The sequence below is a fragment of the Sorex fumeus genome, unplaced genomic scaffold (assembly GCF_029834395.1).
Source record: "Sorex fumeus unplaced genomic scaffold, SorFum_2.1 ptg000075l, whole genome shotgun sequence".
Lineage (NCBI taxonomy): Eukaryota > Metazoa > Chordata > Mammalia > Eulipotyphla > Soricidae > Sorex > Sorex fumeus.
The window spans coordinates 15,937,100-15,959,381 of record NW_026606132.1 but is presented as its reverse complement, the minus strand read 5'-3'; positions in this window follow the sequence as shown (position 1 = coordinate 15,959,381).

Genomic DNA, 22,282 nt, shown 5'->3' with positions numbered 1-22,282 from the left:
GTCACACCCACCAACTGGCCCCCTGGCTCCGTGTAATCCCATCAACGGCCCAGACTCAGAGACTATAAAACCCAGCTCCCGGAAGCGCGCAGCTGCAAATGCAGCCACGCGACATCTTATTATCTCATTCCTACTTTGGACAAACTGGCAGGCTACCAACTGTAACCTGCCCACACGACAGAGTCTGGCAAACTCCCCGTGGCGTACCCAATATGCCAAATACCAGTAACAATGATGGGTCTCATTCTCCTAACTCTGAAAGAGCCTTGAATATGGCACTTTTTAAAAAATCTCAGGGCTAGGACGAAGGAAACGTTACTAGGGCCTGCTTGAGGCAATCGACGAATAACAGGATGGTCGTGATCGTGATACATAGTATATGTGCATATATAAGTATATGCATATGCACTGCTATTACTGTAAAATTTTTATTGACTTTAATTGATATATAGACACTTTTATGATTATATATTATATATGCACATATAATATAGACTATGGTAAAAGGTAAAAAGGTAAAGGCCCTCCCGTTGGTCGTCGATTTGCTCGAGCGGGCCCAGTAACGTCTCCATTGGAGACTTTGTTGTTACTGTGTCTGGCGTATCAAATACTCTCGGTAGCTTGCCGGGCTCTCCAAGAGGGGCGGAGGAATCAAACTCGGGTCGGCCATGTTGGCCGCGTGTAAGGTGAACGCCCTACCGTTGTGCTATCGCTCCAGCCCTAGGGCTGGAGCGATAGACTATGGTACTAAAATATATTTATATATGCATATATCTACTCACATGATATAGATTGGGGCATTAAAAGTGGCATGAGAAAGGAGAATGTTAGGTATTATTAGGCAAGAAAGTGGTAATGAGGGAATATGATGAAAGGTTATAGAATTTTAATAAATTGTACATCCCCAAAATTTTACAAGATGGGACAAATGATAAAACCTAAGGCATGTGTGATGGCAAGGACACATTTATTTGGCATTCACAACCAGTTTTATATTGAATACCAATCACCCTAATTGATTCAAGAGACTCATTAAGAGGATGGTTTTACAAGGGTTAGAATAAAGAAAATTTCTTATCATTTCTTTCTTTTAATGGCCTTCAAGGTTGTCTTTGTCAATGTGGAAGATTTATTGAGTGACTCAAGAAATATCTTCATTTTCACATGGGAGAGTTCCTTGTTTATTATTTACTCTTGTACCTTATTTTCTTAAAAATAAGAGATAGAGCTTTTTTCTTTTCTAATTCACTTTATTGAACTACAGGTTGTATAGAGTTGATCCTTTTCAAAAGTATACATGTAGAGGCAAGAGAAATAGGACAGTGGTTAATGTTCTGACCTTGCAAGTGGCTGACCCAGCTTTGATCCCCGGTACCTCATATGACCCCTTGAGCATCACTAGGAATGATTCTTGAACTCAGAGCCATGAGTAAGTCCTGAGCACTACCAGCTGTGACACAGAAACAAAAAAATAACAACAAATTAAAAAAAATTTGTGTCGCCCACCCCCCAAAAAAAATTCATAGCAAACTATGATATTGATGTGCAAAATGGCTGATTCATTGCCAAAAAAACGTTACCGTATAAACTTTTGAAGTTCCTCATGAATATCCCCACAAATAAAACTAAAATTTGAAACCAATGTGGTGATTGCCAAGTAAAAATATAAGCCAAAATTTTAAAAATAGTTGATTTCATTTTAACATCGCTTGCAAAGGGATGTCCACAGACTGATTCTGCCAACAGTACCACCAACCATGCTTTCAAGTTGAGGCTAGAGTTCTGTGACATTGAGGAGATTCAGGATTCTGATTTATTTGGACAGAGATATGAAGATGCTCTGGATGGCCCTGACCCCAGGCCCCTGTCACGCCCCTCCTGGACACTCACCATGTGTGGGGCCAGAACCATCCCATTTTGTACCTCTGATACTCCCCTCACTCGGTCTCGTCTGCCCTGAGACCCACCCCCCAATGTGCCCCCATGCCCAGCTGCCCCTGTTACCCCTCCCCCTCCCTCTCTCGCCAACACCCCGCCCCAGCCCCCGTGGCGCCTCCACCCACCGTGTGTCTGAGCTATCCATCCATGTGTCCACCCCTGACCATGCTCCTAGCCTGCTCCCTAAGGTGCTGGGGGCAGGGACAGCGAGGCGGGGGCAGACCAGCTGGCTGGGCTGGGACCCACCCTGTGTCCGTAGGGACCCGGGTGCAGTGTCCTGCGGTAGGCTGGGGCCTTTCCCCGGGGCTTGGACCCCCACCCCAGCAGGGACACCCAACTCCTCCACTTGCAGGTTCTGCAGGGCCTCGAGGGACAGTGGCTTCCGCACAGGGGTCAGATGGCGCCCCTTGCTGGCGACACCCCACTGCACCCGTTGTATGGAGCGAGCAACAGGAGGGAACGTGTGGGGTGGACACTCGTGCCCAGGGCTGCCGGGTGGGCACTCTGCGTGCCCACAGGCCTTCCTCAGCTTTCAGGCATGGAGGGGGGAGTGCCCTGAGGCGGGAGGAATTGAGTCAGGCACCACAGGGTCAGGACCCCTCAGCCCAGCTCTGCACCCCTGAACCCTGGTGACACCTGACCACAGGGGAGCCCGCCTGAGCTCCTCCTGCTTGGCCCCCAGCCCCGTGCCTGGAGGCCGGACAAGCAAGCTTACAACTGCCTCAAATTAAGTGAAGCGCTACTTCAGGATACATTTGTTTTCCATTCTGTGGAGTATACGGGGATGCAGTGTCTGTTATGTGACTCACAACTGAAAATGTAGAAGATAAAACCAACTCTGGTTAAAATTCACTGCCATACAGGAGGGGAGATGCATGTCGAAAGTAGACTATGGACTGAACATGTTTGCCACTCAATGCCTCTTTTGCAGACCACAACACCCAAAAGGAGAGAGAGAACACAGGGGATTGCCCTGCCACAGAGACAGGGGGGATGGGGGGATGGGGGTGGGAGGGATATTATCCATGGTGGTGGAAAATGGGCACTGGTGGAGGGATGGGTATCTGATCATTGTATAATTGAAACCAAAGCACAAAAAATTGTAAATCTACAACTTTAAAAAAAATAAAATAAAATAAAGGGGAAAAAAAAATTCACTGCCATCTCTGTAGAATATAACCAAAAGACAGCACAGTGAACGACCGCACGTCTATAAAGGATGCGATATTGTTTATTGTGGTCTTGATGGGGAAGAAGGGAGGATCTCTGCACAAGTCGACTTTTAGATCGGGGTGATCCCAGGAAGGCCGACACATAGGCCAGCCGAAGGGGGAGATCAAAGTTAAGAGATAGTGGAAAGTAAAAGCAAATCTCATCAAATCTCGTGCTGAAGGTACAACATGGAAGATAGTTTAAAAAACAAAACAAAACAAAATAAAGACATCCTAATTACTTTCACTCATTCACTGTGTGTTGGGGGGGGTTGTTGGGGCACAGGAGAAATAGCTAATAGAATTAAGAACCTAGGAAGAAAAACTAAAACAACCATCAGATCTATGGACAGTTGATTTATGACATAAAATGAAGAAAGTGAATTTTCTTGAACAAATGATGCTTAAAAATGAATAACCAATGACCTGAAAGATATTCAGAGGCTAAGGGGCTTGCTTGTACCTCATAGATAGTCCCCAGTTTGATCCCCGACACTGCATGCTACTCCCCAGTACACTGCCAGGAGTTCCTGAGCACAGAGGCAGGTATAAGTCCTGAGTGTATCAGGGTATGGACTAAAAATAGAAACTGATGATGGATGTGAGGCAAGGGAGAGAGCAAAGGAAGAGGAGGAGAGGAAGAAAGAAGATGGAGAAGGATAAAGGGAGCAGGGTGGAGCTAGAGGTGGAGGAGTAAGAGGAAGAGGAACAAAATAGTCGATGCAGAGAAAGGAAATTGGGTTACTATCCACTCACTCTCTAACAGGGTGCAGAGCAGCTGACTCTAAATGAATTAAAGCCTTATGTATTAGAATCCTGTCCACAAAATACGTCACAGTAGGGGCCAGGAGATCGTACCTTGATTAGTGCGCATGCCTAGCAAGCTGGCTTCATTCCTAGCACCCTGGAGTCCATGGTTGCTGCAGCTTTGGAGGTTTCTAGAACTACTTTGGTGGTCCAGGTATCCCCAAGCACTGCAAGACCAGAACAGCATTGCATCACTGGGCGCTTACACTGAGATGCTGACCTGGTTGGTTGAGAATCACGGGTGGAGCTCCAGGCCTCCTGAGCCCTGCTCTGGGGCCTGTTGCACCCACCCGCAATACATCAAAGTAAACAGGCTTAGCACTACAATGGTAATGGATTTTCAATGTTGTATTCAGTGCTTATAGTACCTTGGCAAGGAATGCGAAAGCAAAACCAAGCAAAGGAAATAATATCAAACTAAAAAAAGCTTACACACTGCAAAAGAATAAAAAATAAAACGAAACACTATCCTGAGAACAAAAAAAATGCCCTATTAATAAGTGAATGAGCAAGTATCTAAGTGTGTTTTCTCATACAAAGTATTGAAAGAGTCAAGGAAATCTGTATTTGGATGCGGTAGTAATCATTTTTTTTTTTCTTCACTTGTGCTTCAGGCCCCTTTTCTCTGTGGGACACATATCTTGCTCATCACTGTATTACTGTATCACTGTCATCCTGTTGTTCATCAATTTTCTTGAGCAGGTACCAGTAACATCTCCTTCGTCCTAACCCCGAGATTTTAGAAAGTGCCACATTCGAGGCTCTTTCAGGGTCAGAGGAATGAGACCCATCATTGTTACTGGTTTTTGGCTTATTGAATACGCCACGGGGAGTTTGCCAGACTATGCTGTGCTGGCAGGATACTTTCAGTAGCCTGCCTGGTTCTCCAGAGTAAGAACTAGATAATATGATGTTGCAAGGCTGTGAATGCGACTACACTCTTTTGGGAGCTGGGTTTTATAGTCTCTGGGTCTTGGCCATTGATGAGAATTACATGGCGCCAGGAGCAGTTGGTGGGTGTAACGCCTAGCGACTGGAATATCTTGCTCATATTTCTCTATAATTCTCTGCTTGCCTATTCCATTCTGGAGAAGCCTATGTTCTCTCTCTAACTTGTACTTCTTCCTTTCTCTCCCCTCACATATATCTAATTAAGTTTCAACTAAAATCCACTTATCTGTCATTGGACATCTAGGTTGATTCCAACTATTAGCTATTGTACTGAGTTCTGTAATGAATAATGGTATACATAGGTCCTTTCAAATGATTCTTTTCTGTCCTGTAGATAGAAAGTCAAAAGTGTAATTTCTGTATCGTATAGCTGCTCAATTCTGACTTTACTTCCATACTGTTATCCATGGGGGTTGGACCAGGCAATATTCCCACCAGTAGTAAATGTGAGTATCTATTTCACCACATCCCCACCAACACAAATTGTTTCCTGAATTTTTACTGTCCCATTCTCACTGATATAAGATGACATTTCATTTATTTGCATTTCCCTAATAATAAATGATTATTATTTTCACAGAAGGCATTTTTTTTCATTTGCTAGTTGGTCATCCATTGGTCTTCCTCATTTTCTCTCCCCAATTTTTGATTAGGTTCTTAGGGGTTTTGATGTGATTAATCTTTGTCAATACTTTATATATTATGAACCCTTTATCTGATATGTTGAGTGCAAATATTTTTCCCACTCAGTTACTTTTCTTTTATTTTTCACTCATGTTTATTTTGCCATACATGGACTTTCAGTGTGATATAGTCCTATTGATTTAGTTTAGATTCTATACCTTTGCCAATGGCATCGTGCCATTGAAGACATCTTTAAGGGCGAGGTCCTGAAACGTTCTCAATGTACTTTGTAGATTCAGGTCTGATTTCAAAATCTATAATCCACTTTGAGCCACTTTGTGTAAGGCATGAGATAAGAATCTATCTTTGGAATAATATGGAATAAAGGGAATGATGATTCAAGCCATCCACAGCAATATGGAAGGAACTGAAAGAGATCATGTTAAATTAAATAAGTCAGAAGAAGAAGGAGAAACAGGATTATATCACTTGTGGTATAACCAGTTGAGGGAATGCCATGGATTAAAGAGGGGATGTCCTTAGCTCCAAATGTATCACTGTATCACTGTCACTGTCATTCTGTTGTTCATCAATTTACTCGAGCAGGCACCAGTAACATCTCTATTTGTCCCAGCCCTGAGATTTTAGCAGCCTCTCCTTACTCGTTTTCCCAACAATCGGAGGTTCTTTCAGGGTCAGGGGAATGAGGTCCGTTATAGTTACTGGTTTTGGCATATCGAATACAACACAAGTAGCTTGCCAGGCTCTGCCTATGTGGGAGGGATACTCTCAGTAGCTTGCCAGGCACTCCAAGGTATGTATATATATATATATATATATATATATATATATATATATATATATATATATATCACTGTCACTGTCCTCCCATTGTTCATCAATTTGCTTGAGTGGGCCCAGTAACATTGTGAGACTTGTTACTGTGTTTGGCATATCAAATACATCACGGGTAGCTTGCCAGGCTTTGCTGAGCAGATGAGATACTCTTGGTAGCCTGCCGGGCTCTCCAAGAGGAACGGAGGAATCGAACTTGGGTTGGCCATGTTGGCTGCGTGCAAAGCAATATTTCTCTCCATGATCTTTGCCCACTGTCTAAACTTCGCCAAACATGGTGTGGTAATTATGGGCAATGGGTAGAAGTGTCCCATGATGTGTTGTGTGACTGCTTTGTGTCCACATGGTGCAGAAAGTGACCTGGAGAGTGGTGGCGGCCAGGCAGTGGAGGTCGGCTGCCAGTGCTGGGTCCCTTGGGGTGGGGAGGGCTCCCGCCCACCCCCCTCTGGGGCACCTGAAGCGGAAACAGCCTAGCGTGGAGTCCAGTGGCATGGCCATGGGGGCCTCCTTTTATACTGCTGTCTAGGAGGAGCAGCTGTGAGTTCTGGAGGGTGGTTGATGAGGAGATTATTTGGTGCCGGCTGAGCGACTGCCATCGCTTAAAGAGGGGATACCCTTAGCCCCAGATGGGAGAGAGGAAAAAAGGATAGAAAGAGTTGACGGGAGGGACAGAAGAGACAGATGAGGAGCAACGGGGATCAAAAGAAATCAGGTACATCAGTTGTATTTATCTCAACTACAGGGTCAACAACACTGAAATCATGAGACCCAAAATGTAAGGACTGATCTTAAAAAGGTACCTCTCAAGAGGGAAGGCTGGGGAGGAGGGAGAATGGGATTCTGGGAACACTGGTGGAGGGAATTTGTGTGTCTAAAGCCCACTGATGAATAACTGTAAATAACAGTGCTTTAATCAAACAAAACAAAAACCTCTCTCACTTCATACAAAAAAAAAAAGAGGTAGTATTTCAAATCATCCTTTTCCTGACTCAGCTTATTAAGGCATGGCAGCAGAGAGGAAAATAGGGATCTAAAGTAACACTTCCTACAGCTAGATCCCTGGACCCCCGTCTTAGAACAGAGTTGCTCTCAGCGGACACTGTGACACAGGGGCAATGAGCGTGCGTCCTCACATTGCTGTTTGGCGACTATACTTCTGCACCCACAGCATTCCAGCAGGGCTTCACAACTTGAAATGCTCGCTTCTAAGCAACAACTGCGGAACCTTTTCCCAGCTGGGGTGGTTTTAACTATATAGTTATCACATCACAGCCTTTTGACAGACGTTTGCAGATTTCTAGCAGCATCTAGCTAATTAAAATGTGAGGTGGAAATTGAAGAAGCAAATCATCTACACAATAAAGATGTTCCTCACCTAACGACTCCCAGAGCTTCCATGACTGACGGAAAATCACAATTCTGAAAATTAAAAGCCTTGTGCATCTTTCAATAGGACAGTGGGTTCCACATAACAATGGCTTGCTTCCCTCTGTGCCATTTTTGAGCCAGAGGAATTGCTAATGTACCTTTTGTTTCCTTTTTTTTCTGCCCATACACATAGATGCATCTGGAATGGCTTTGAACATGTCAAGTTTCTTTGCTTTTTTTTGCCCTACATACGTTAATCCTCTTCCCAGGAACTTTTGTAGACGAGTATCGCTGCTTTTAAGTTTCATTTACTCAGAGTTTTTCAGAAAATTCAAAAGGTAACCAGGTGTCAATGCAGAATATGCACATTGAGATTAAAAAAGATATGTGAGAATTTGACTTGTAATAATTGCATATTCTGGCATCAGGAAACTGTCACATTCACATTCTGTGTTCTTATCGAAAATTTGAGAATAAAATTCTCTACCTATAGGATTTTTATGTTGATTAAGTGAAATAACAGATATTAAGTACCTAGCTCAGTATGTAGCAAATAATAGATGCTCCATCAAGTTTATTGAACCTTTTTTTGTTATTTTGATTGTATAGCTATTCTCCCTTTAGAAATGTACAGTAGATATAGTTACCAAACGGTTCTTACCTCCAGGTTTCTCAATGAACATTGCTCTAACAAAATAGCAATTTTCCTGAGAGTAAACATTTATATTTGCATGTCAGTCCTTGGCATGGTATATGAAACTATAAGTGCATAGTAAATATTTACTGAATAATGGGGGCAGGCAGGCATTAACTATAGGGAACAAATCTATGATTTATGTCAGAGTTTCAACAACCAGCTCACATAGTATGTTTGTTGAAACATTCCTCAACATCTGTTTCCTAGTGTCAGTAATTCAATTGTTAATTTTTCTTAATTAGCTGCAGAGAACACTTAATTCCTTATTAGAAAATCTTCTCTCCCAAGTTCCCCGTGCTAATGGAGATCACTTGATCACTTGACTTCCCGTTACTCATCAATTTGCTCGAGCAGGTGCCGGTAATGTCTCCATTTGTCCCTGTCGCATGCTAGTGTAACACAATGGAGTCAGTTTGTTCTAGGAACATGAAGAGCCTCAAACTGATCGTTCAGAGTCTTGACAAAAAAGTCTGACCATCTGTTTGGTGGGCGGCCACGCGGTCTTTTGACATCCTGTGGAATCCAGTCAGTAACAGCTCTAGTCTAGCGGTCATCTCCAAATCTCATTACGTGTTCAGCCCATCTGATTTTCAACACCTTGGCAAATAAGACAGCGTCCCTGATTTGTGACCATCGAAGGAGATCAGAACTCCAGATTCTTTGTCTCATTTGAGTGAAACATGATACTCCAAGCATAAATCTTCCGATTTGAAGAACCTCCGGCTCCGGGCACATCTCTTCAATTCCACTGTTCAGCTAATGGAGATATGGGAGATATAAAGAACATGCTTTTTCTGAAGAATGACATCAATATATTTAATTAAGATTAGGTGATGGTAGCCACAAACGCTTTGTTTACTTTTTGTTTTTTTGAGGGGGAAGACTCACCCATTGATGCGCAGGGGTTCCTCCTGGCTCTGCACTCAGGAATTGCTGCTGGCGGTGCTCAGAGGACCATATGGGATCCTGGGAATCGAACTCGGGTTGGCCACATGCAAGGCAAATGCTCTACCCTCTGTGCGATCACTCCAGCCCCCCAAAACGCTTTATAAAGCTGCCGATAGTAACCTTACCAGTACACTGTGACTGTTCAATTTCATAAGTGTTGAACTTTATCCGACGTGTCTAAATACCTGGGAAGTTGTGTTTTTTGCTCCCCTAACCTTTGATCCAGAATTTCTTAAGGTTCATTCTTCATTTTATCCTTTTGGGTCTGAAAGGCATATAGAAGTCTACTAAGTCTACTACTACCTCATTGTGAGTCTGAGTCATATTATCTGGAACCCTGATTTACACTGGGGTAGACTACTTCTTTCTTTCTCCACATGGCCATAGAATAGTGGCTTATTTGTTTGGGGACCCCAAAGATGACTAGTTATCTGTATATTTTGTTAAAGGCCCGTGGTTTTCGAAGTTAATCAGTGTAACAATAACTCAGTGGTACGGCATTTGCCTTGCACGCAGCCAGCCTGGCCAAGCCAGGTTCGATTCCTTCGCCCCTCTCAGAGAACCTGGCTAGCTACCGAGAGTAACTTGCCCACACACAAAGCCTGGCAAGCTTCCCATGACATATTCAATATGTCAAACATAGTAACAACAAGTCTCAAAAAATGGAGATGGTACTGGGTCCGCTCGAGCAAATCGATGAACAATGGGAGGACAGGTTTTCAAAGTTATTCATAGTTGTGTTTTGGACATTCAAATTATCTATAGTTCCGTTTCATACATACTATATGCCAGTACCAAAAGAGGCATCAGTGTCATCTTTCTTCTACCAGGGTTTTGAGGTTTTCTTTCATGCGCTCCACCCCCTACAGTTTTCCCAGCCTGGCAACTTGACAGGCATGTTTTTCAGTTTGGTGGTTGTAGTTTGGATCTTCTGTTTGGTGTCGTTGACTGTGGTTTGGATGATTAGCTGTACCACCGCCCATGTTCTGAGATCCCCTTGGCCTCTGCTCCCTATTGCTCCCTGTATCTATTATTTAGAAGCATTATGGTTGGCCAACTTGCACATACATTTTGGATATGTTTCATGTGGCTAGTTTCCTGTAAGGAAGACTCTTCACGTCTCGATTTTCTACCATCAACAAGTAAATAGCTGTGTCAGGCTATGCCTTTAATGCCCCAGTTTATCACTTGGTCACCTGATCACCAGCACATCACAGTGCTTCTCTCTCTTTAATAGGAACTTGTGATTAAATTTAGATTATTTCCCATTCTGCATCAATCTAATCCTTTAGCTTCTGTTTATTCTATTTATCCTTTCGTGGAAACATCTTCTAAATGATCAATTTGCTTCGTATTCAGACACATATGTCTTTTAGTCGTATCACTTCTATTCTCAGTTTCATAAGCAAAAGTGGGGTTTTAAACCCAAAGTCTTAAAATTTTACAGTGCTTTCTAATTTTCTTTAAAACAATACTCAACTTTTCAGCATGATATTCCCAATTAGATCTCAAACCACTTTCTCAGTTTTAAATTTAGCAAAGGTAACGATACCCATTGTCAATAGAAATTTTTTCTTCTTGAACGTTTTTCTGCCTTGGCATTTTGGTTTAATATTTTTTTCTCTCCCTCAATGGCCATGCCCCCGATGTGATTTCTGCCTACTAGAATTCTCTTCCCTCAAAATCTGAGACAGTGCTCTGGTATCGCTATTCAGAATTAATAATGTGCCTTTGTGCACCCAAAGGACAAATATTATACCTGAATTCAACATTTATTTCATTATATCTCTTCTAATACTGGGTATTTACCTACATGCCTTGTGAAATATAAGCCGCTAGAGGGCAAGGATTATCTCTGTAGCCTCACAGAATATAGAACAATGACTGGTACATTTGGCACATTAAATGAAAACAAGAAATGTTTATAACCTCTAATCAGATCACATGTATCATTTTAACTCTATTTGAAAACATAAGGGATTTTTTCCCCCTACATTTACTGATGCCAAAATCTGTTCAGTTGTGTGAATTGTTAGTCTAAGAATGGAGCTTCTGGCAAAATTTTTCTGCAAGATCAAATTTTCTTTTCATTATCAGAAAAACTTTTCTGTGTTCTCATTGGATTCAAAGCACTTGGGGTCATCTATAAAAACCTGTATTTTTCTAAATTAATAACATCCTGACACCTATGGCAATATTGAAGTGGGACCTCATTCAGACTGATAGATATGGATGATTTAGTTAAACTACTACCATGCCAGAAAATAACAAATGGCAGATCCGTTACAAACAGCATGCTCTGATTTTATAGTTTAAGAAACTGGAATAAAGAGGAATTTGGAGGAAGGGGACTGAAGTATAATAAAAAATACGACTTTTCTTTATTCCTACCATATAATTAAAGAGAGAATATATTTAACATAATATTCTTGAAGAAACAAATATATTTTTTAATTAAAGTCATATTTCTAAACACAATGGGGATGTGTGCTCATTTCTAGCAAGTTAAGACAAAAACAAAGCACAAACAAAAAATATGTGAATATGTGTATGCGTTTCCTCTTTATTTATTTTGAGATAGACATGTCAGAAATTTCATGTTTTATTTCTTTAAATATGCTTATCAAGGTTCCTCGTCTTTAAATATGCTTATCAAGGTTCCTCGTTTAATGGGCAAAACAGTTGTTAACTAATACATTTAAGATAATGACTCATTTTAGGAAAACAATGAGTTCATAAAACACTTGAACAGATTAACTTGGTGTATATATACAGTTTTGTTTTAACAACACCTAACGTTTTCAGAATTTTTAAGTGCTTTTGCATTTATTATTTAATTTAAACCTGAAAATAGTGCTATGAAAATATATCATGATTCCTATTTTCAATGATGTCATTGGGACCCAAATAATCAAAGTGATTCTTCTGAACTACTAAATAGTGCTGGAAGTCATGAAGCTCATAGTCATACATTATTCGGACTCTGTTCCTTTCTCTTAATCTTGTTCTGTGTACTTAGTTCTGTGTTAGCATTAGGACAAACACAAGAGATTGAGAAAAAATTCCACTTGCCCTAGCATTGCTTTTATTTCTTTCACTTGAAAAAACACACTCAAGCTATTAGATTTTATGAGTGTATTATTAAGTATAGGTATACTTGAATTAATAGGGTTATGGAGTAAATTTTCGAGATAATTATGACTGACAAATATTTATTTACTTTGTTGTATTGTTTAATGTAACATTATTTTACAATATGTAAAAGTTTTTAGGTTTTCCGGGTACAATGTTACCACATCACACCCACCACGTTAGTGGCATGGTCACTTTCTGTACATAAGACCCCTTATTTGACAAGTCTGAATTTTTTTCATACATGTCAAGCACAAAACTTGGAAAATAATTTGGTTAGTAAAAAACGAAGGTGAATAAAAAATAAAGTTCAATTAAAATCATCATAGCATCTAAGTATATTTTTTAACCCTGTTTCTTGTGTGTTTCTAACCTGTATCATTCCTGATCCATTCCTAAGACTAAGCTTCACTTTAGTCTCAACTTCTCCTGAGCTTCGGTTCAACTCTAGGAACCAGTCCAACCCTTATCTAATCTATTTTTAATCATTTCGACAGGAACTGGCAGCTGGAGAGTTTGAATTTGCATAACCGACACATTATTTGGTAATATTTTAGAAAGTTAAACAAAATGGACGGGTCAAAATGTACCTGCATAAAACTATGGCAGTGACTGAAATAAAAACTATTTCTAACCTCAAGGGTTCATCTTACTAGTTAGCTAAAGAAATTTATTATTTATTGTGGTGTAAATAATTATCTAAAGTCTTAGCAACTTAAACACAAGTGCTTATTGCCTCACTCTTTCTATGTGTGAATAATTTGGGAATCAATTAGTTGAGTGTTTCTGGCACAAGTTCTCTCATGAGGCTGCAATTAAGCTGTCCTCTGGGGGTACAGAACCATAGGCAGGCTGGATGATGTGTTTCCAAGATGGCTCACTAACATGGCTGTTGGCAGAGAGATTTAATTCCTGATTGGCTACTGGCAGGAAGTCTTAGTTCCTTAGTATCTGTATCAGTCCATAGGGCTATTTGAGTGTCCTTACAGTATGATTGTTGACTTTGCCCAGAATAAGTGTTCAAGGATAGTGAAGGCAAGGCAGGAAGCACATGTTTTGTATAATCTCACCTCAGATATCCCATAATTTTGCTGAATTTAATTGATATCTCATTGCAATGTGGTTACAAATTAGAGGGGCAACAGAAACCTGTAAATACTAAGAGGTGGAGAATCATTGGTGTTATCTTGAACATTGGCTATCACAAGTAGTCATGTACCCTCAAAATATGAAATGCAATCAGTTCAACCTTAGTCAACTTTTTAATGAGGAAATCTTGGATTTGGAGGCATGGAAAATTTCTGTAAGATCATCTAAATTTTGTTATTCAGTTTGATACTGGATTCTTCAGTAATCTTTGAAACTGACACTATAGATCTGAGGTCAGAAAACTCTGACCCATAATCCTTGAGTTAAGTTTAGTCTGAATCTTGTTTGTACACTCAGTAAGCATAGTGCTGCTTATTCTGTAATTAGAAAGGGACAGAAAAGTGGCTGTGTATAGATTCATAACAGATAGAAAAATGTAAAATAACCGTGTAAAAGTTATAAATTCTAAAATAGTTACTTAGTAGCCCTTTAAAAATGTGCTTGTACTTTTATACTCAAAATGCATATAAAATATCTAATAAGCAGTAGAAGTTAAAACCACTACATTATTTGGTAGAAGATGAAATGTTCATGGATCTAGATGTTCATCATCCCAGGTAGATGGTTGATTATCATGGAATCTTAGATCCCTATATTTTCCATGTAAATTAATTACAACTAAAATAAATATGTTAAGATCACTTCTGATAGAAAATCTCTAAATATATCAGAATGTTGGAATATGTTGGAATATTTCTAAATATAATGGACTGTCCCAAGAATAAATTTCAGAAACACAAAAGAAAGATTCCATGTAACTTGTTTCTGAAGTGCCTCGTAATTCTATATCTTATTATTTAAATCACATTTACAGTGATAAGTCCTTCAATGATTCAGTTATGGCTACTTAATGCAGTACCTCCAAATATATGTATTCATGGACCAAATTTGCTTACATACTTAGCATCTAATGACATAACTACATACCCTACATACCTTAAATACCATGTCTGTAACTAAATAATACATTTCCTCACTGCCTAATTTCAGGGTACTCTGATAGGCTTAGCCAAATTTTGATTATCCATGTATAGGAATAGAAGTTCTTCTATATCATTGTTTTGATATTCAGTAAACCCCTTGGCTTAGAATAGGCTTTTCCTCCCTCTTACTAAAACATTGACTGTTGAAGACTCAAAGCCGTTATTTGCTCAAGTTTTCCTATGACTAATTTATGGTTGACTGGCATAATTGTTGAAAATGGGACAATGGTAAATAAATATCTCAGTGAACTTGGTTTCTAGATTTCCTCATTGTGACTCTTTCCGATTTTCAATCATTTTTCCGATTCTTGTGCATAGGGCATGAATCTATAGTGTGATAAAATCTCATTTACTGGCTTGTGTAACCAGAATGTGGAAAGACATAGTTTTTATCTTAATTTCATTTTAATTAGGAAGTGTAATTTACAATACTGTTAGTGGTATAATTTCATGCATAAAACATTTCAACACCACACGTTCCACCAGAGCTCACTTCCCTCCACCTTTGTAGTAGTTCCACACTCTACCTTATTTAACCTCATGTAACTGCTGTGGTAATCTTCTTAACTGTTCTCAGTTTCTGATGACTTTGGGGCATTTATTTCCCTACTATGTTTCTCTATAGCCCATACCTGGAGCTATCATTCTATCATTCTGTATGTCCCTCTCCTTCTAATTCCTGCATCTGTTCCTCTCTTTCTGACTAGTTTCATTCAGCTTGGTAATCTCCAGGTCCATCCATAACACTGTAGCACTGTCCTCCCATTGTTCATCAATTTGCTCGAGAGGGCACCAGTAACGTCTCCATTGTGAAACTTGTGGCTACTGTTTTTGCCATCTCCACAGGGAGCTTCCCGGGCTCTGCCATGCGGGTGGGATACTCTCATTATCTTGCCAGGCTCTCAAAGAGGGATGGAGGAATCAAACCCGGGTCGGCCGTGTGCAAGGCAAATGCCCTACCCACTGTTCTATTGCTCCAGCCCTAAACACACAGGTTGTTTCCAAATTATTTGTTTCCAGTGTCTTGTTTCCAATTATTCACTATTGTGACTAGTGCTTCAATAAACCTGGAGTGCAAATGTCTTTTATTAAAAGAGTTTTTGGGCCATTGGTGTAGATGCCAAGAAGTGGAATTTCTTAATCATATTAAAGCTCCATTCCTAGTTTTTATGAGAATAACTAGAAAGACATTGTTTTATTGTTTTGTTTTGCTTTCTGTTTCAGGGCCATTGTTTTGTTTCGAGATCCTGATGGTGCTCAGGGATCTCTCTTGGTAGGACTCAGGGATCCATATGGAGTGCTGTGCTTCAAACCCAGGTCAGCTACATGCAAGGCTAATGCCCTACCTGCTGTTTTATAACTTAGCTCCAGTAAAACATTGTTTTCTCAAAAGAATAAAGCTGTTGACGTTTCCCTCAGAAGTGAAAGAGGGGGTCTGGAGCAATAGCACAGTGGGTAGGGCATTTGCCTTGCATGCAGCCAACCCTAATTTGATTCCCAGCATCCCATATGGTCGCCCGAGCACCACTAGGAGTAATTCCTGAGTGCATGAGCCAGGAGTAACCCCTAAAAAATAAGAAAAGATAAGTGAATGAGATCCCGTTTTACATCTATAACAACGTCTGGCGGATTTGTTCTTTGTGCTGTGTGCCATTCTTTTGGTGTAAAATATTTCATTGTTGCTTTGATTTTTACTTCCCTGATGATAAGTGATGCATAGGAAGTTTGTATATAGCTTTTTTTTAACTTTTATTAGGGAGACACCATCCATCTGTATGTCTTCATTGAGAAGTTCTTCTTCATCGCTTCACTGCCCCCCCCCCACTCAGTTTTTGATTGGGTTAGTCAGTTTTTTTGTTATTAAGAAGCATAATTTTGAAGAAATCTGTTCACAACAGTGCCAAGTTTTGTTGACTGACTGTATTAAATTCTGTTTGTGTTCTACTAAATTCAATCCTCTTGTGTTTTTATATAGTAATAAATTGCATAAACAATAGAATATTTCTGATATACTTATTGCAAATGAATAAGTGTACTGATATTTTACAGATAATCCTGAAATCACTGTAATGCATATAAACAAGTGAATAGTTTTCCAAGTGCAATGCAGCATCCGTGACTGGTGCTCCTAATCAAATGCTGCAATTGTCCTCTGCAGTTCAGTAAAGCCTTTTCTAAACATCCCTTCCCAGATGCATATCCCACAACTTCACATGAGCAGCCTGAAAGACACCACAGAAGAAGTAGCCACACTACAGAAATTAAGCTACTGTCCCAAATGAGGACAAATTCAAACAATTATCAGCACACCACTGTTTGAGATGCACATCCAAACAAATTGAAAACCATGATTTGTTATAAAACCAAGGCTCAGGATGCAAATGCATACTCTGTTCCTTGGTTTTTGATTGTGCACCCTAGAAATGTAGCAGATAAAACATCACACCAACCTTGGTATAAATTCTGGTTTTGCTTCTTGGTTTTGTGATATCTTGGAATCTGAGGTCTCCTTTACCAATAGAAAATTTGCCAGTTAACTTACATTTCTATGACCATATGTGGGTGTTGGGAACATTTGTTATAAACTATATTACATTGTGGATGTTCCATCCCGGGGCCCCTTGTAGGGGAGCGGGTTGAGCTTTCCTCCCCCCCCCCCGACCAGGGCTCCGGCAGCCGAAGACCTCCAGGACCAGCCACCACCATGCTGAGACCACTCTCTGCACACATGAAGGTACTGGCAGAGGGACAAAGCCACGCGGGTTCCGGGGCCGAGACCTCCAAGCCTACTCGGATTGGAGTCGAGCATCTTCCACCCAGATCCTCCAAATTCCAGTAGGTGGGGATCACACCCACCACCTGGCCCCCTTCATCTTATCAGAACTTTATTTATGACATCTTATTGTCTCATTCCTACTTTGGACAAACTTGCAGGCTACCGAATGTAGCCTGCCCACAGGGCAGAGTCTGGCAAACTCCCCGTGGTGTTCCCAATATGCCAAATACCAGTAACAATGATAGGTCTCATTCTCCTAAAGAGCCTTGAATATAATCTCAGGGCTAGGATGAAAGAGACATTACTGGGGCCTGCTCGAGGCAATCGACGAATAACAGGATGATGAAAATGAAAATGAAATGAAAACTTACATTTCTATGACCATATGTGGGTGTTGGGAACATTTGTTATAAACTATATTACATTGTAACTCAGTGTACAGTAGCACTTAAATAAGTACACCATAACTACTACTGTTATTCTCGTCTGTATTATAGAAGCAGAAATCACAGTTCCAGCTTAGCCTAAGCTGAGGTTCTCTACTTGGGTTAGTTAAATATAACGTTCTCCCCACCTTTCTGTCTCAGTCGACAGCTGACTTTGTGGTTTCTTTTTTTCTGACTAGAGGGGTTCTCTGGCATGATTTGTACATGAGATCATGATCTGGGACACACTCTGGTTCCTTCCAGTCTAGGATGAAGTGTATTGGAAATGAATAAACATAAATTCAGGCCGATGAACTCCATGGAATTGATTAGGAATTCAACACATCAGCCTGTTTCTGCCATATAAAATCACAATGCTCATGATAGAGACTAGGTAATAGGTACTTGAAATATATCAAAGAGAGATTTTCAGCTTACCTTCAAAACTTTATTGGGATGATTCAGAATAATATGTTTTCATAACTGCCCACTTCTCTAAGAAGCTCACGATCTTACCTAGGACACCTGATGGTCAAGGGCACAGCTTCCTTGATATGGTTGATGTTTTGAACCACAAGCTTCCTTTTTTTTAATTTATTTTTTTTAATACTGAGACATCATGAGGTACAGTTGCAGACTTACACATTTTTGTGCTTGGGTTTCAATTATACAATGATCAAACACCCATCCCTCCACCAATGCGCATTTCCCACCACCATGGATCCCAGTATCCCTCCCACCCCCCAGCCCCCATCCCACCCTGCCTCTGTGGCAGGGCATTTCCCTCTCTCTCCTTTTGAGTGCTGTGGTTTGCAAAAGAGGCATTGAGTGGCAATCATGTTTGGTCGATAGTCTACTTTCAGCATGCTTCTCCCATCCTGGGAGGATCCTCCCAACACCCTTTATTTGGTGTTCCCTTCTCTTTCTGAGCTCCCGTTTCCCCTAACATGTGTGGTTGTCCTCCGGGTCATTGAGTAAAATTCCTGGTACTAATCTCTGCCATTCTTGGGTGTTAGTTTCCTATTTTGTTACTTTATGTTCCCCAGATGAATGCAATCTTTCTATGTCTATCCCTTTCTTTCTGAGTCATTTCGCTTAACATGATACTTTCCATGTATGTAAACTTCATGACTTCGACTTTTCTAACAGCTACATAGTACTCCATTGTGTAAATGTGCCAGAGTTTCTTCAACCAGTCATCTGTTCTTGGGCACTCAGGATTTTTCCAGATTCTGGCTATTGTAAAGAGTGCTGCAATAAACAGACAATTGCAGATGTCACTTCGGCTATACTTTTCTGCCTCTCTGGGATATATTCCCAGGAGTGGTATTGCTGGGTCAAATGGGAGCTCAATTTCTAGTTTTTGGAGAATCATCCATACTGTTTTCCAAAAGGGCTGAACCAGTCGGCATTCCCACCAACATTGAAGGAGTGTCCCTTTCTCACCACATCAGCACCAGCACCGGTTGCTTTTGTTCTTGTGGATATGGGCCAGTCTCTGTGGTGTGAAGTGATATCTCATTGTGGTTTTGATCTGCATCTCCCTGATGATCAATGATGTGGAACATTTTTTCATGTGCCTTTTTGACATTCGGATTTCTTCTTTGTCAAAGTTTCTATTCATTTCATCTCCCCATTTTTTGATGGGATTGAATGTTTTCTTTTTGTGGAGTTGAACCAGTATTTTGTATATCCTTGAAATTAACCCCTTATCAGATGTGTAGTTGGCAAATTTCCTTTCCCATTCTGTAGACTGTCTTTGTATTTTGGTCACTGTTTCTTTGGAGGTGCAGAAGCTTCTTAGTTTAAGATAGTCCCATTTGTCTATCTCCGTTTTCACTTGCTTGGCCAGCGGTGTGACATCTTTGAAGACACTATTAGCTTCTATGTCATGAAGGGTTTTGCCAACATTTTCCTCAATGTATCTTATAGATTCCGGTCTGATGTTGAGGTCTTTATTCCACTTAGATCTTACTTTTGTACATGAAGTTAGGCAGAGATCTGAGCCCATATTTTTGCATGTAGCCGTCCAGTTTTGCCAGCATAATTTGTTAAAGAGGCTTTCCCTGCTCCACTTCACTTTTCTTGCCCCCTTATCAAAGATTAGATGTTAGTATCAAGCTTCCTTTTTGATCCACCTTTACATGCTGACCCACAGGTATTTACTGATGATTATAAGTAATATTAATTTTGTTCCATCCAATAGGCATATACCATGTGCCTATGTGCATTTTAAACTTCAATTTAGTTCTCTAAATATGCAAATAAATTATTTCAAGTTTCAGGGGGATTATTTGAGATGTAATTGTTATCTTCCAGTCTGGCTGTGCTGCTATTTATTTTTACATAACTATACAAACACAGGTGTGTATTTGCTGAAATTTGGCTGATCTGAATGAGAAAATAGAAACCATTTCTGTAACGGCAGAGTTTTACAAACTCTTGGGACCAGTAACTGGGTCTTAGTTGCCTTTTAGTCCAATCAGAATGGAGTAGAGTGCTTTTTACAAGGAGGTACTCATTAAATGTCTATTGTATTGATTCTTCTTTGCATTGATCCTGTGTCCTCATGTGAAGCCGGCCCATTTGTATAGAAACCCATCATACTAAATGCATCATAATCATTTGAAACAGGTAAACTTCATGATGAGGTGCTTTAATTATGTTTCTTTTTATTTATGTTTTGGGGGGCACACCTTGCAATGCTCAAAATCTACCCCCAACTCTATATGTGGAATCACTCCTGGTAGTGTTCAGGGGAACACACAGTGCCTATGATCGAACCCAGACCTCCTGCATTCAAAGAATGTGCTTTGAACTATCTATCCTGCTCATGATAATGTTCTTGAGGGTATCAAAATGCCATTTTATTATAAGTGCTCAAGGTTCCCATTATTTGCCTGAATACTCAAAACTGCATTCCACTATTATAGACAAATTAACTCTCCATTATATTGTTCAATATTCCTTGCCTTCCATCTGAGATGTACTGAGAATACTTGCTCCAGTACAAATGGACTCAGTGCACATGCTGTTATCTCCTGTCTCCTACGTTTTCTGCTCAGAATCTTTACTTGAGAATAAACATCATTAGTTCTTCTCCCTTGAGTTCTGTTAATAAGTTGCTCTAGTGATGTTCACTTTTTTTCCTTTCCTCTTTTCTTACTTCTCTCCATTCTCTTGTTTTCTTTTTCATTGTTGTCTTTTTCCTTCCTTGGTCTGTTTCAGAACACCTATTTGCTCAGAATTTGTGTGAAACATTGAGAAATCAATGATAAATAGCAAAACACTTTGGAGAGTAATCCAGATTGAAATATTCATGTAGTTATTTATTTGTTTGGAACCCACACCCATCTGTTCTCAGGACTCACTCCTGGCTCTGTTCAGAAGACCATATGTGTTTCCTGGGATCAAACCAGGGCTGGTCACATGCAAGGCAAGTACCTTAACCCCTATAGTATCTTTCCAATCCTGGACTGAAATTTTAAAATACACACACACACACACACACACACACACACACACACATATATATATATACATATATATATTATCCTCAGTACATTTTTCACATGTAAAAGTACTCTCACAAGAAGATAAATGTTAGACAAATGGCATGATAATTTGGCAGTATTTACTGTCACACTTTGGCAAAATAATTGAATTAATTTGCCATTACACCAGATATTAAGTAGGCCAGTGTTTCTTCCGCTTTTCTGACTGTGAGTCTTTTTCAACCTCTTTCCTTCCTGTTGTTTTTTTGTTCTACTGGTTGACCCTCTAGTCTCATGCTTTGGGTCCTTCTTTATGTGATTTATATGGCCCATGGTTGAGAAATCTCCTTAAGACAAAAGCTGTTTGTTTTCTCACAGTTTTAAAAAGGATAAGCACTGAGGTGCCTGATATCAGCACATTTGGTGTCTTTTACTGCCTATCGTGTTGGTTCAAAGAGTGTCCTTCTTCAACTGCCATTGGTCTTTTTTCTATGTCTTCCTATGATATGATCTCACTATGAAGGACTTATATCGTTTTGCCTGAGGACCCACTTAATAAGCTTATTTTCATTTCCTTGTCTCTTCAAAGAAGGAATGAGGAAACGTTTCTCTCACAAGGGCTACTTGGATATATATAGTAAAATTTGTGGTCCATCCAATGTAGCAGTCACTCTGGGCAGCCATCTAGAAGTGAACGTATTTTTCCCATCACACACCACGGCCAGATGACACAATTCCACGGGCCTTTCACAGTCTGTAGTCTGGACATAGCACACCCTGCTTAGAGCCTTTGACATCACATTGAGTCACACTCTGAGGTACTTACTGAGAGTATGAGCATGGGGAATGGGTTTGGAGAGTCCAAAGTTCTGTCCAGAGCAGTCCACAAGATGATTCCACATCAGAAAGTACCATAATTGCAAA